Raw genomic sequence first — 10889 nt, 5'->3', positions numbered from 1 at the left:
CATGACTTGGCATGTTCAACCCTAGGGTCAGGCTATGCAGGGCTCAAACTACAAAGAAAAAAAGCAAGCAACGTCTCAAGCTACACACACATCAGACAGCAAGGTCAATGTGAAGACTATCACACTATTAATAAAACATAGACAAAGTAACTGAGCTGCAAAAGGGTAGGGTGGCTTCTCTGGGTCAGGGACCAGGTCCTGTCCCAAGCAGTGGATGGATAGATGGTCATTAAAATATCTAACTCACTCTGTGCTAATACAGCCTGTAAGCAGTTGTGTTAAATAGATTCCAAAGATAAGCAAAATAAAATGAGTAAAATTTATAATGTGCTTTACAATATTGAAGCATTACTTTATTTTTTTTTTCTGGCATGTATACCACTAATAACTCTGAGATCTTTGCTAAGCAAGTGGATTTCATTAGCATGCAACTACAAGGGCTCAATCATATTTTCATAGATGCTCCCTTCTTTTGCTCAACATCTCTTACACACACAGTTTTTTGAACTGTGGGAACCACTGAACCAGAATCTTGAGGATTCTGCGTCTCATGTGTGCCTCATTTATGAATGACTCTGGAATTGTGATATAATCAGGCTGTCCTCCCAATCAAGTCCACTTCACTGAGACAAAGTTTGTGAATGAAAGTAGCAGTGGAGGCCAACAGGCTCCTTTTGCCTCACTGCATATTCTAAATCATTTTGCATGAGTGATCCAAAAATAAACTCCCTTCTCCCTCTGATGAAGTTCCATTTATAGCCACACACACACAAAAAAAAGATCAAAAGCAACTTCAGTTCCCAACTTCACTTCCAAACATTTTCCTCTCTCTGGCAGACTGATGTCACTGTGCATGTTAAAAGGGATTCTGAACATTTTCAACTAAAACAATCTGCCCAATTTCTCTACAATCTAAATCACCAAGATCAATAGCTCAAAACAGATTACTTTTAACTATTAGAGTTCCCATACGGTATGCCCATTTCTAACACACACACAGTCTTACAGTATCTGTGTTGAAATGTGGACTTTGAACTCTAGGGTTACGCGTATGAAGTAACATCAGGTAGCCTGTTCAAATGTCAAGGTTTGATCAGTGAGCAACATGGGAAAATGGACAGTATTCAATCTGATTTGATAATCCACTCGAACCATAATCCAGTCACAAGATTTACTAAAGTTTACAACCAAACTGTCTGATCATTCCATCGTGTTCAACATACCAGAAGGCAGTCACCCGCATTTTCTGCTAGGGCAAACAAGATAGGTCAAGAGATGTGTGTGCGCTGCTGCAAAATGGGAAGACAAATATAGATTCAGCAGATGTGAATTATTAAAATATGTTAGAAAAACGGCTGCATGGCAGTGTCACAAACTACTATGTTAATTTTATCAAATAAAACTTCGGTATACACATATTTTGTAGCTACGATTAGTTATGCAGACCAACAGCATTTTAAGAGTATGGACAATAAGTTTGTGATAAATGTATAAAGTTTATCAGATTTGGCTTTTTCTTACCTTCCTTTTTGCAAACTTGATTCAGCACATTATCATTCATTGCAATTCTATACATTTCTCAAACAGACTGGATACATTGTAGCTGGGAACAAAGAAAACAACTGCAACTAGTGACAGTTGAATAGTACACATTGTCCTGATACTGGCACAGCTATTTTCTGATTTGCAAGGCCTTTCTAAGTGTTATATACAAAGCACAATCTAGTGAGATGGTGTCTTCACTCTAAAGACTGTCTGTTCCTTAAGTCAGTACCGAAATGGGAAAAAGGGCATGTAGGTATGCAGACATTTGCAACAAGATTTTAAGTCTTCAGGAACGGGTGTTGCAGATCAAAATGAAAATAATATACCACATATATTTATTGGTCAGAGATGGGATAAAATGTTTCCCCAGATTTGGATAAAAATAAAAATGTGTTGATGGTTATGGCTGTGGGCAGGAAGGATCTTCATAGCAGTCTGTATTACAGTGTTTCTGAAAAAGCCTAAGAGAAACTCTGCAATTTCACCATACTATCAAATGGTAATTGAATTAAATTACATGCCGTTTTAGGTTTTAGAAGACAAACTGTCTTACTTAGTTTTCAATAAATAGGGTCAGTTATTGGACATGGCGATCACCAGTCTGAGCTTCTCTGTCCAACTGATAGGTGCATCTTTATGATGACATATTTCTACTCTCGCTGTAATCCGATTAACAAGAGAAGTATAATAAAATATAGACCTGACAGACAGATGTAGATATATCTTATATCAAAACAATACATGTTGGGTTGCTAGTACAACAATATGCAAGATTTGCTGTTATCATTTAACGTCTCTTAAACGTTAAATGATAACAGCATTTCACTTCACCAAAACCTTATCAAAAAGACTCATTGTCACTTTTTTCTGCATGATTAAGACCAGTTTTAACTGCGATATTACTTGACATTAGTGTTTCCAGCCTTCTGGACTCTCACCTGCCCACTTTCCCAGTTTGTTGGGGGAGATCAGTCTTCCGTTGCCCAGCACCCACACCCTGAAGCCGGACAGTAGCCGGTACACGGAGCACACGGACAGCCAGGCCGCGGTTAGAGCACCCAGCCAGAACAGCGGCGCTTCCACGGCCTTACACATGGCTTCTCCGCTGAAAGACATTCCCGCACCGGTCCTTCCTCTGTCTCTGCTCTGTGGTGACACTGACACCTGGACTTCTAACCTCTTTACTAATTAAACAGGCGCTGCTCAAAGTGCAAAGGGAATCCCAGCTTAGACGCCCGAGTCAGACGCTTCCTCATGTGTGTTTCGCTGCTGGTGATTGGGTCCTTCTTCTTCTTCTTCTTCTTTTGTACGTTTCTTAGCAACAGTGAAAAACCGAAGCATTATCACCACCTACCGTTGAGCAACATGTCAAGAATTCAAACTGTTCAATGATCGATAACTGGACCATTCTCTTTTTCTCTGGAAATGAACGATTTTTTTGTGATACAGATATTTTTCTTGAGTTGTTTTTTTTAATTATTATTATTATTTTATATTCTATCTTATACTCTGGAATAAAATAGATATCTGGCTATATCTTTTCACTTTTGAACAACGGGATTTTAATTTAAGCTTATTTTATTTATTTATAGATATAAAGACCCTATTTATAATTTACTTAACTCTACAGCTCTGTATCTGTATGCCTTTTTTTTTTGTTTTGCTTTTTGTTTGATTGTTGTTGTTTTTTCCCCACTATATTTACACTAGTAAATCTTTAAAATACAAGGTGTCATTTCAGGAGAAACCCTTTTTGAATATATACGTGCAAAAAAGCCAATATGCTAAAAAATACTAGTCAGTACAGTTCATAACCAATTAACTAAAAACCATAAACCAATGAACTAACACACACTCTTGCACTCAATACATTGCAAACTCTTCTTTCTATGTGGTGTTTGTACTTGCCATCTAATTTCTTTTTTATATCTCAAGATATTTTAAAAATGTATTATAATTCTGAAGTACTCCATTGTATTTAATAATATATATTTAGTTATTATTTTTATTTTTTTGTCATTTTTTATTATACCACTGATTTGCAACAGCTGATTTTCAACTACATCTTTAAATTCACAGATTTTACAGAATTTTAAGTTTATTTAAATATTTATTTATTTGATATATTTGGTACTTGACTTAACTGTACAATCAAATCTACAAGTTATGTGGTAGTGGATATGAAGATAAGGTGTGTATGCTTTATATTTAAAAGTAATATTAGACATTTGCTTGTTTGTCTACCTCTTTGCTTATAGACATATGAAATTGAATATGCAATACTGAATTTCACCAACATGACATAAATCATGTTGGTATGAACATGATTTATATCTTGCATGATTTTTGTACTAGATTTATCATGTTAAGGAAACCAGTTAAAAAAAATTAAAAACTGAACAATTGAGCTGTATATATAATAAAATGAAATAGCCTATGTTTACTCTGATTGTATTTTAATAATTTCTTGATTGTGTTGGAATTATATTTTTCATCTCAAATGCCGATCAATGATTTCACTTCACTTGTATTATTTGACCGATATTTTATACAACACTGTTTAATTTTTACCTTTCTTTGGGTTTTTGTGCTTTCATGCATCTATGGGTTATGTTGTTAGATTTGTTGATTAACATATTAGAGAACCTTGATCCCTTGTTCAAAAATAATAAACCTTAAGTCAGCAATGGCACTAAAAAATGCACAAGGTCACAATGTGAATAGGTTTAAAACTTTATGAATGTCAATACAACTCCTTCATTTTTTAATAAAACACATAATTATGTCCAAGTTAGTGTACAGATGCAAACACATACACACATACGCACACACACACACACACACACACACACACACACACACACACACACACACACACACACACACATACGCATAACATAGTTCAATCAAGTGAAGCAGACATCAGTGGTCTATAACGTTAGTGTGAGCGTTACATAAGCGCATTGCTACTAAAAATAGAAATGCACCAATTGTAAACATGGGTCTAAACTGTCGGCTGTGGACTTTCAAAGGAACCTGAATGAAATTTAAATCAGAGCATTGTCTCGGTCGCAGATGGACCGGCAGCTGATCCTTACTGTGAATGCCCCAAGGCAAGTCCTGTGAGTCTGCTGCTCATGCCTCAGTGAGTGAGCGTGTTGTAGGTAAGTGAGGAGTGTTGATTTCAACTGTTGCATTGATTGGTTCATGAAAAAAGTGCCAAGCTTGTTAATATATTTGTACTTAAAATGTCTGTAAAACAGTGCTGCAGGCCGATGATCACACATTCTTACTTTTCTGGGCTTTCCTTTTGTTTTATGCTTATTAAACTCTACTTTATTGTTTAGTTACTTTGCAGGCTTACAATGACAATAATAAACTCTTGTTTTTGTATACTCTTTATTGCATAAATTCAACTAAACTTAGAACAAAATTAATAAAATAAACATAATTTACACTGGCTTTCATTTACATATTCACAATGTGGATATTATATCTCCTAATTTAGTGTAAACTGCTCATGTTATCTGGATCTCCTTCTGTTTTTTTATTGTTAATCAGAATTTACGTGAACAGTGATTACATGTTAGCAGTGTTTAATCTATATTACTTGAGCATTGATATATTAGCAAAGTTGACAAAGTAAACTCACCAATAATACAAAAGTTTAAAAATATATATTTTTATTTGAATAACGATGCAATCTATACACAACTTCACACACCTAAAAAATAACCATAATAATAATAATAGTAAAAAAAAAAAAAAAAAAAAAAGCAGAGTGAGATATGAAAACTCAAATAAGGGAGTTTTCACTGTTTGATTGAAAACATAGGAGTAAATACATTTACCATACATGTAGAGCTTAAAACAAAGATGGTCATTCACATAACTTCTGACATATCAGTTTTATGTTACCAACCTTATTAGAGAGGGAAAAAAAGATTCATACTACAACTACTTTCCAATGAGCCCAAAAGAGTGAGATATATATATATATTTTTTCAATTCAGTGTTTGATACATGCTGGTCTTTGGTGACATTAGTACCATGTCACGTCTTTGTGGGAGCTTAACACAGTATTCACATTAACTGTGCAGCAGAATGTCTTTCCACCTAGAACACATCCATCCATCCATCTACCAATTCATCCATCCATCCATTGTATACCCCTGCTTATCCTTGCAGGGTTGCTGGGGTAGGGGTGACCTATCTCTAGCGGTCAATGGGCGAGAGGTGGGGCACACCCTGGTCAGATCGTCAGTCTGTCATAGACATGCACGACACACACTCACTCCTGAGGGCAGTTTAGAGAGACCAATTGGACACATGCATGCATGGGTTCAATCAATTTAGACTGCTGCTTGTAAATAACTATGATGATCAGAATGTCTCCCATCCAGATACATATACACTCCTAGTACCGTTAAACTGCTTCTAATTAAAATCCAAGCTCATACTGTGTACAGAAATAAAGAATTAAATAATGAAAGAGAAGGAAAAAGACTGTATAATGTCAAAGATCGTCACAGTCATAACAGTTAATGTTGATTCATAGTTCTTGTTTTTATTTATGAAGAGTTAAAACACGTTCTGGTGGATTTTCTCATGAAAAAGGAGCATAAAAAAAATACATTGTAACCCTGCAAAAAAAAAACAAAAAAAACAAAAAAAAAACACGAAGAATAAAAAACATTTTCAGCTTCTAAACATTGTTTATTCCAAGTTTTAAATCCACTTAAATTGTCACATGATAAAAATATACTTTAATTCCCCTGCTTTTTCAAGGGACTGTGACCGATGTGCAGACGCTGATCTGCATGAGATGGAAAATTGCAAAGAAAGGGATGAATCACAAACATGATGCTCCTTAGTTTGTGAGGAATTGGATAAATTTGACTATTTCTAGGAAAAAGTGTGAGGGGAGTTTACTGCCCATGCTCCCCGACATGGGTAAAATATCAGCCTCATAGTTATTTAAAGGAGCTTTAAGATTAATGAACAGTTCAGTCACTTACGTCAGCGGCATATTGGGAAAAAAAATCATGTGTGAAATTTGTTAGAGGAATAAACAAAACATTCAGATGTTGTATAAATTGTTCAGTGCTATGAAACACAAAAAATATTATGTATGGAGAGTTTAATAAAAGATGTGGTAAAGTGTGGAAGGTAAAAAAGCAATAACAAGAACACAAAAAGTTAAATCATTTGCCTGAATATTCAGAAACCAACCTATTAATACAGCGCATGAATAGAACACCTAATCACAGCTTGCAAAAATAAGAAGACACAAATTAATTTGCTTTCTAGTGGAATTTTTAGTATTTACATCATTAATAGCTAGATAGAAAAAAAAAAAAACTCTTGATGTCTTAATAGACTCAATTGAAGTGCAGTTTAAAGATGAGAAGGCAGACATTCTTGACCATCTCACAAAAGTAAAACCAGAATATGATGCAAATTTTTGTTCACATCTTTTCCAGGATTTGTTCACATCTTTTCCAGGATTTCCCACTCACTGTAGTCCTGCTGATCTAGATGTTATTTGGTCACTGCTGCTGTCTTCAGGTGTTGTGTGCTGTATTTGTGAGTTAAGTGGGGAGCCTGGGAGTTAAAGCGGTAAGAAAAATTAGAAAGTGAACACAACGTGAGGGCGCAGAAACAGTAAAAATCAAATTTCTTTTGCTGCGTCAAACAGAAAAATGATTTGAAAACATGCGCACGCTGGCGTGACGGAAGATATATGATGAACATGGATAGATTCAATAGATAATTTCTATTTTCAGATTAAGTGTATGTAATAATATAAAATGCACATGAAAAGTGTGTTGAAAAAGAAAGCAATTTAGTATTTGTATTGATGTCTCAAAATTCAAAAATCTAAATATATACCATATTTTGGATAACTTATTACACGTTAAATTCTGGGCATAATGATAATTGTTTTTATTTTCTCCCACTTATTACATTATGCAATCTTTCCCATGCAGCTGTTTACAATTGAGATAGAGCAATATAACAAAATTTAAACATGCTGAGATTAGATAGATAGATAGATAGATAGATAGATAGATAGATAGATAGATAGATAGATAGATAGATAGATAGATAGATAGATAGATAGATAGATAGATAGATAGTTAAGTGCAATCAATATGTTTTTAAATAAATAAAATATATGTGTCCAAAACATAAATTATTTTCTATTTAACAACTCTTCTGAAATCTAGATATTTTTTTCTTAAATTTCTTTATCCCTCCACCCTCCCCTTTGCACAGCTAAGCAACATTTTGCGTAATTGTGCAAACTGCTGAAGAGTAAACTGTGTATAAAAGGTGTGTGCATCTTCGTGTTTGCCTTTTCCTCCTTCAGTAGATGCAGAGACATAATAGTTGTATTTAAGTATCGAACCAAACGTCTAGCTATTACATTCAAACACTGCCTGTGTGTGCGGAAGCACTTTGAGGGTCCAGCTCTCGTTGTTACAACACACCAGAGAGCCCGTTTTGACAGCAGCAGTGTGACTCCTCCATCCAAAACAACACGAGCGACGTTAACGTCCTCCACGAATGCTTTTTGGGGTAAGGGCTTCCCGGATTCATGTATGCACAGCAAGCCCAGACCGCAAAAAGATTCGTGACGGACAGCTGCTATAAATCACAGTGAATCTCAGGTCCACGACTCCTCGGGGGTCTTCATCCTCAAAGTGTCTTCAGCTTTTGCACTGTCGTTTGACTTGTTCATTGACTGAATTGTGTCTAATCTGAACACTCGTCTAACTGGTATTGGCTTTGCAGCAACACGCAGCCTTGTTATTAAAAAGAGCGGCGATGAAGAGAGGCGGTATCTTATCGCCGTTATAGACTTTAACACGCAGCAGAGGAATGCTTGTGGTCTGATTGGACACGGTACCCAGTCATCCACCAATAGGGATGCAAAGAAAAAGAGCACCTAAAAGCAGGAGGCCAAAGCACCTGACAGTTTCTTGACTACCTCTGCTCTCATGGTCATCAGAGCGGTTTAAAACAATCAGGCTGCAGCTGAAAACGCACGACTTTTCATCACAATCAGATGTGTGGATCCAAACCGGGCGTGTTACTCGGAGCGCATTCATCTTAAATAAACATAAAGTTTTATTTCATTATTTGCAAAGGGTTAATTTTGGCTCCAAATCACCAGCTGCTGATGTAGGGGCCCCACCCTCGCCTCGTTTTCATTGGGCCGCCCAGTCTTTCAGTCGAGGACGCGTCTCCCCAGCCTGTCACGATTCTCCCCATCTGTCTCGAGCGCACCGGAGCCAGACGCCACTGACGCAGCACGCGCCTTACTCACTTTTAGCAGTCACGACTCGAGGCTCATCGTGCACAAAAGGGAGGAGAGATGAAAAAAAAAAAAATTTTTTTTGCAAACGGCTTCAAATTCTAAATGTAGTATTTGGTGTGAGGCGTCGAACTGCTCTCCCTTCAGTTTAAGCATAAAAATAAAATCATGTTTATTCACACAGCGGTAATGCGTGAAGATCAAAACCCATCAAAAAGCATAAAACTCTGGTGCATCAAACTAATCAGAGCTGCCCATGGCGGTATTCGTTGCACTGGGTGTAAACCAGCAACCGCTACCTGAACCGCTTCAGCACCGCTACCAGAAGGACAGCTCCCTTTACACTTCTTGGCTGAGAACCACTCAACAAATCTCAGAATGAGGATCATTAGGTAACAACAGCAAGAATACTGACAATTCATCTCTCATAAACAGGGAGAAGACTAATTTGCCTATTTTAATAACAGTGTCTGAGGGTGATCCCCGTGTAGCTGTAAGCACACACCGGTTGATGTTCCTTCCAGCAAGCTGCAGAAATAGCAGCAATTCTTACGAAAAAGCTCTCCTTAAATGCTATGTGTTTCAAGAAGGCGACCCATCCTAATCAAAGAGTTGCAATGCTCAAAATTTTACGTAAAAAGAACAACAAGGAATAATACTGATGCAGAATACTGGGATAAAAAGGAAACAGGTGCATTCAGAAAAAGGTTAGAACAACTCACCGTTGTAGCTGCAGAGATTCTGATAAAAGCATCGAAAGAAGGTTTTAAAAAATGGACTAAACACCCTATTTGTCCATTAAATCTGCTCCGGCTTTTCTCTTCTCTCACTGTACTCTTGAATGGTATGCCTTTTATAGGAGTGATGCCCCCTATCTATTTCTGGATCACGATCCAACCCCGTTTCTATTTTTAGCTCGCGCGTGATGAAAAAAGAAAAGCTCGCAGAGGTTCCTTGGAGGAATTTCGAGCGTGCGGCGTTTGAGAGCGAGCGCGAGCCTTGTTTGCACGGTGGGCTGCACGCACGCACGCGCAAGCCCACCCGCATATTGTCCAATATATAGTGATCATGATTTCCACAAGGAAACCACTCGGACCGGGTTTGCAAACAAGAGTTAATAATGTGCAAAATTTGACGCTTAGAAAAAAGAATGATAATAGTAATAATAATAAAAATCATAATTTGTCGCTGGAAGCACGGTGGCACCCTCATCTCCCAGCGCGCGCGTGCATCCATGCGCGCAGAGACGCACCCACCATGTGGAAAGGGGAAAAAATATGGCGAAAATAGTCAAACGAAGCTATAATTGTAGAGCTCGGTGGTGGATAATTGGGTGTCCTTTTTTATTTTTAATGCCTAAACAAATGGATAACTAAAACAGACTTCCTTCTGCTGCGGGCTGCGTCAGTCACACAGGCATTGACGTCAGGTAGAGAATCTCCCACTTTGAAGGTGGAAGCAAAGCCTGCTTTTGCCTTTAATGTGAACAAACACCATCGAGGGCCCAATTAGCCAGTAAAAATGTAAACGAGTAGAGGATGAGCCAAAAGACTAGCCTACACCTCTTTCAATAGACCGAAGCGGCCGCGGTATGGTGACTCTAAAGCCTCTGTTTTATTTCACATAGAGCATCAGGAGCAAAATGGTGAGTAATGTGAGAATGGACTCGTATAAAGATTGCAAATGTGCTTAAAATGGACTTCAGGTTGGGTTTACTCCTTCGAAACAACCACAAGTGGCCCTCCGACTGATAATGCGGAGCAGCACAAAAAGGTGGAGGGTTGCCGCGGTCTCAGTCCTGCAGACTCCCCCCCTGCATAGGGCAGAATGCTGAAACGCGTAGTAACGGAGCGGCGCTTGGCCGACCGATGATGCTATTTTTAACTCCCATACTCAACACGCCTGGCGCTGCGGGTTTCTCTGCTCAAGGTGTTACTGTACTGGAAGCGGGATATTAACCCACGCCTGCTTTCATCGAACAAATTACAGCATTTCCAGAATAAAAATAGAAATTAAATAAAAA

The 10889-nt window shown here is 37.6% G+C and overlaps 1 long non-coding RNA gene across 1 annotated transcript; it reads right to left on the bottom strand.

Annotated features, from left to right (window-relative positions):
* Positions 1 to 5544: 5544 nt before the first annotated feature.
* On the bottom strand, positions 5545 to 10221 carry LOC106965103 (uncharacterized). Its single transcript, XR_001428553.1, has 3 exons — positions 9589 to 10221; positions 6788 to 7149; positions 5545 to 6757 (listed from the first exon to the last, which is right to left on the bottom strand). It is a non-coding gene; the product is annotated as an uncharacterized LOC106965103 (long non-coding RNA).
* Positions 10222 to 10889: the final 668 nt, after the last annotated feature.

This window comes from Poecilia latipinna, unplaced genomic scaffold (assembly GCF_001443285.1).
Source record: "Poecilia latipinna isolate Pla-1442-1.1 unplaced genomic scaffold, P_latipinna-1.0 Scaffold1765, whole genome shotgun sequence".
NCBI lineage: Eukaryota > Metazoa > Chordata > Actinopteri > Cyprinodontiformes > Poeciliidae > Poecilia > Poecilia latipinna.
This window is presented reverse-complemented; position numbering and strand designations above follow the sequence as displayed.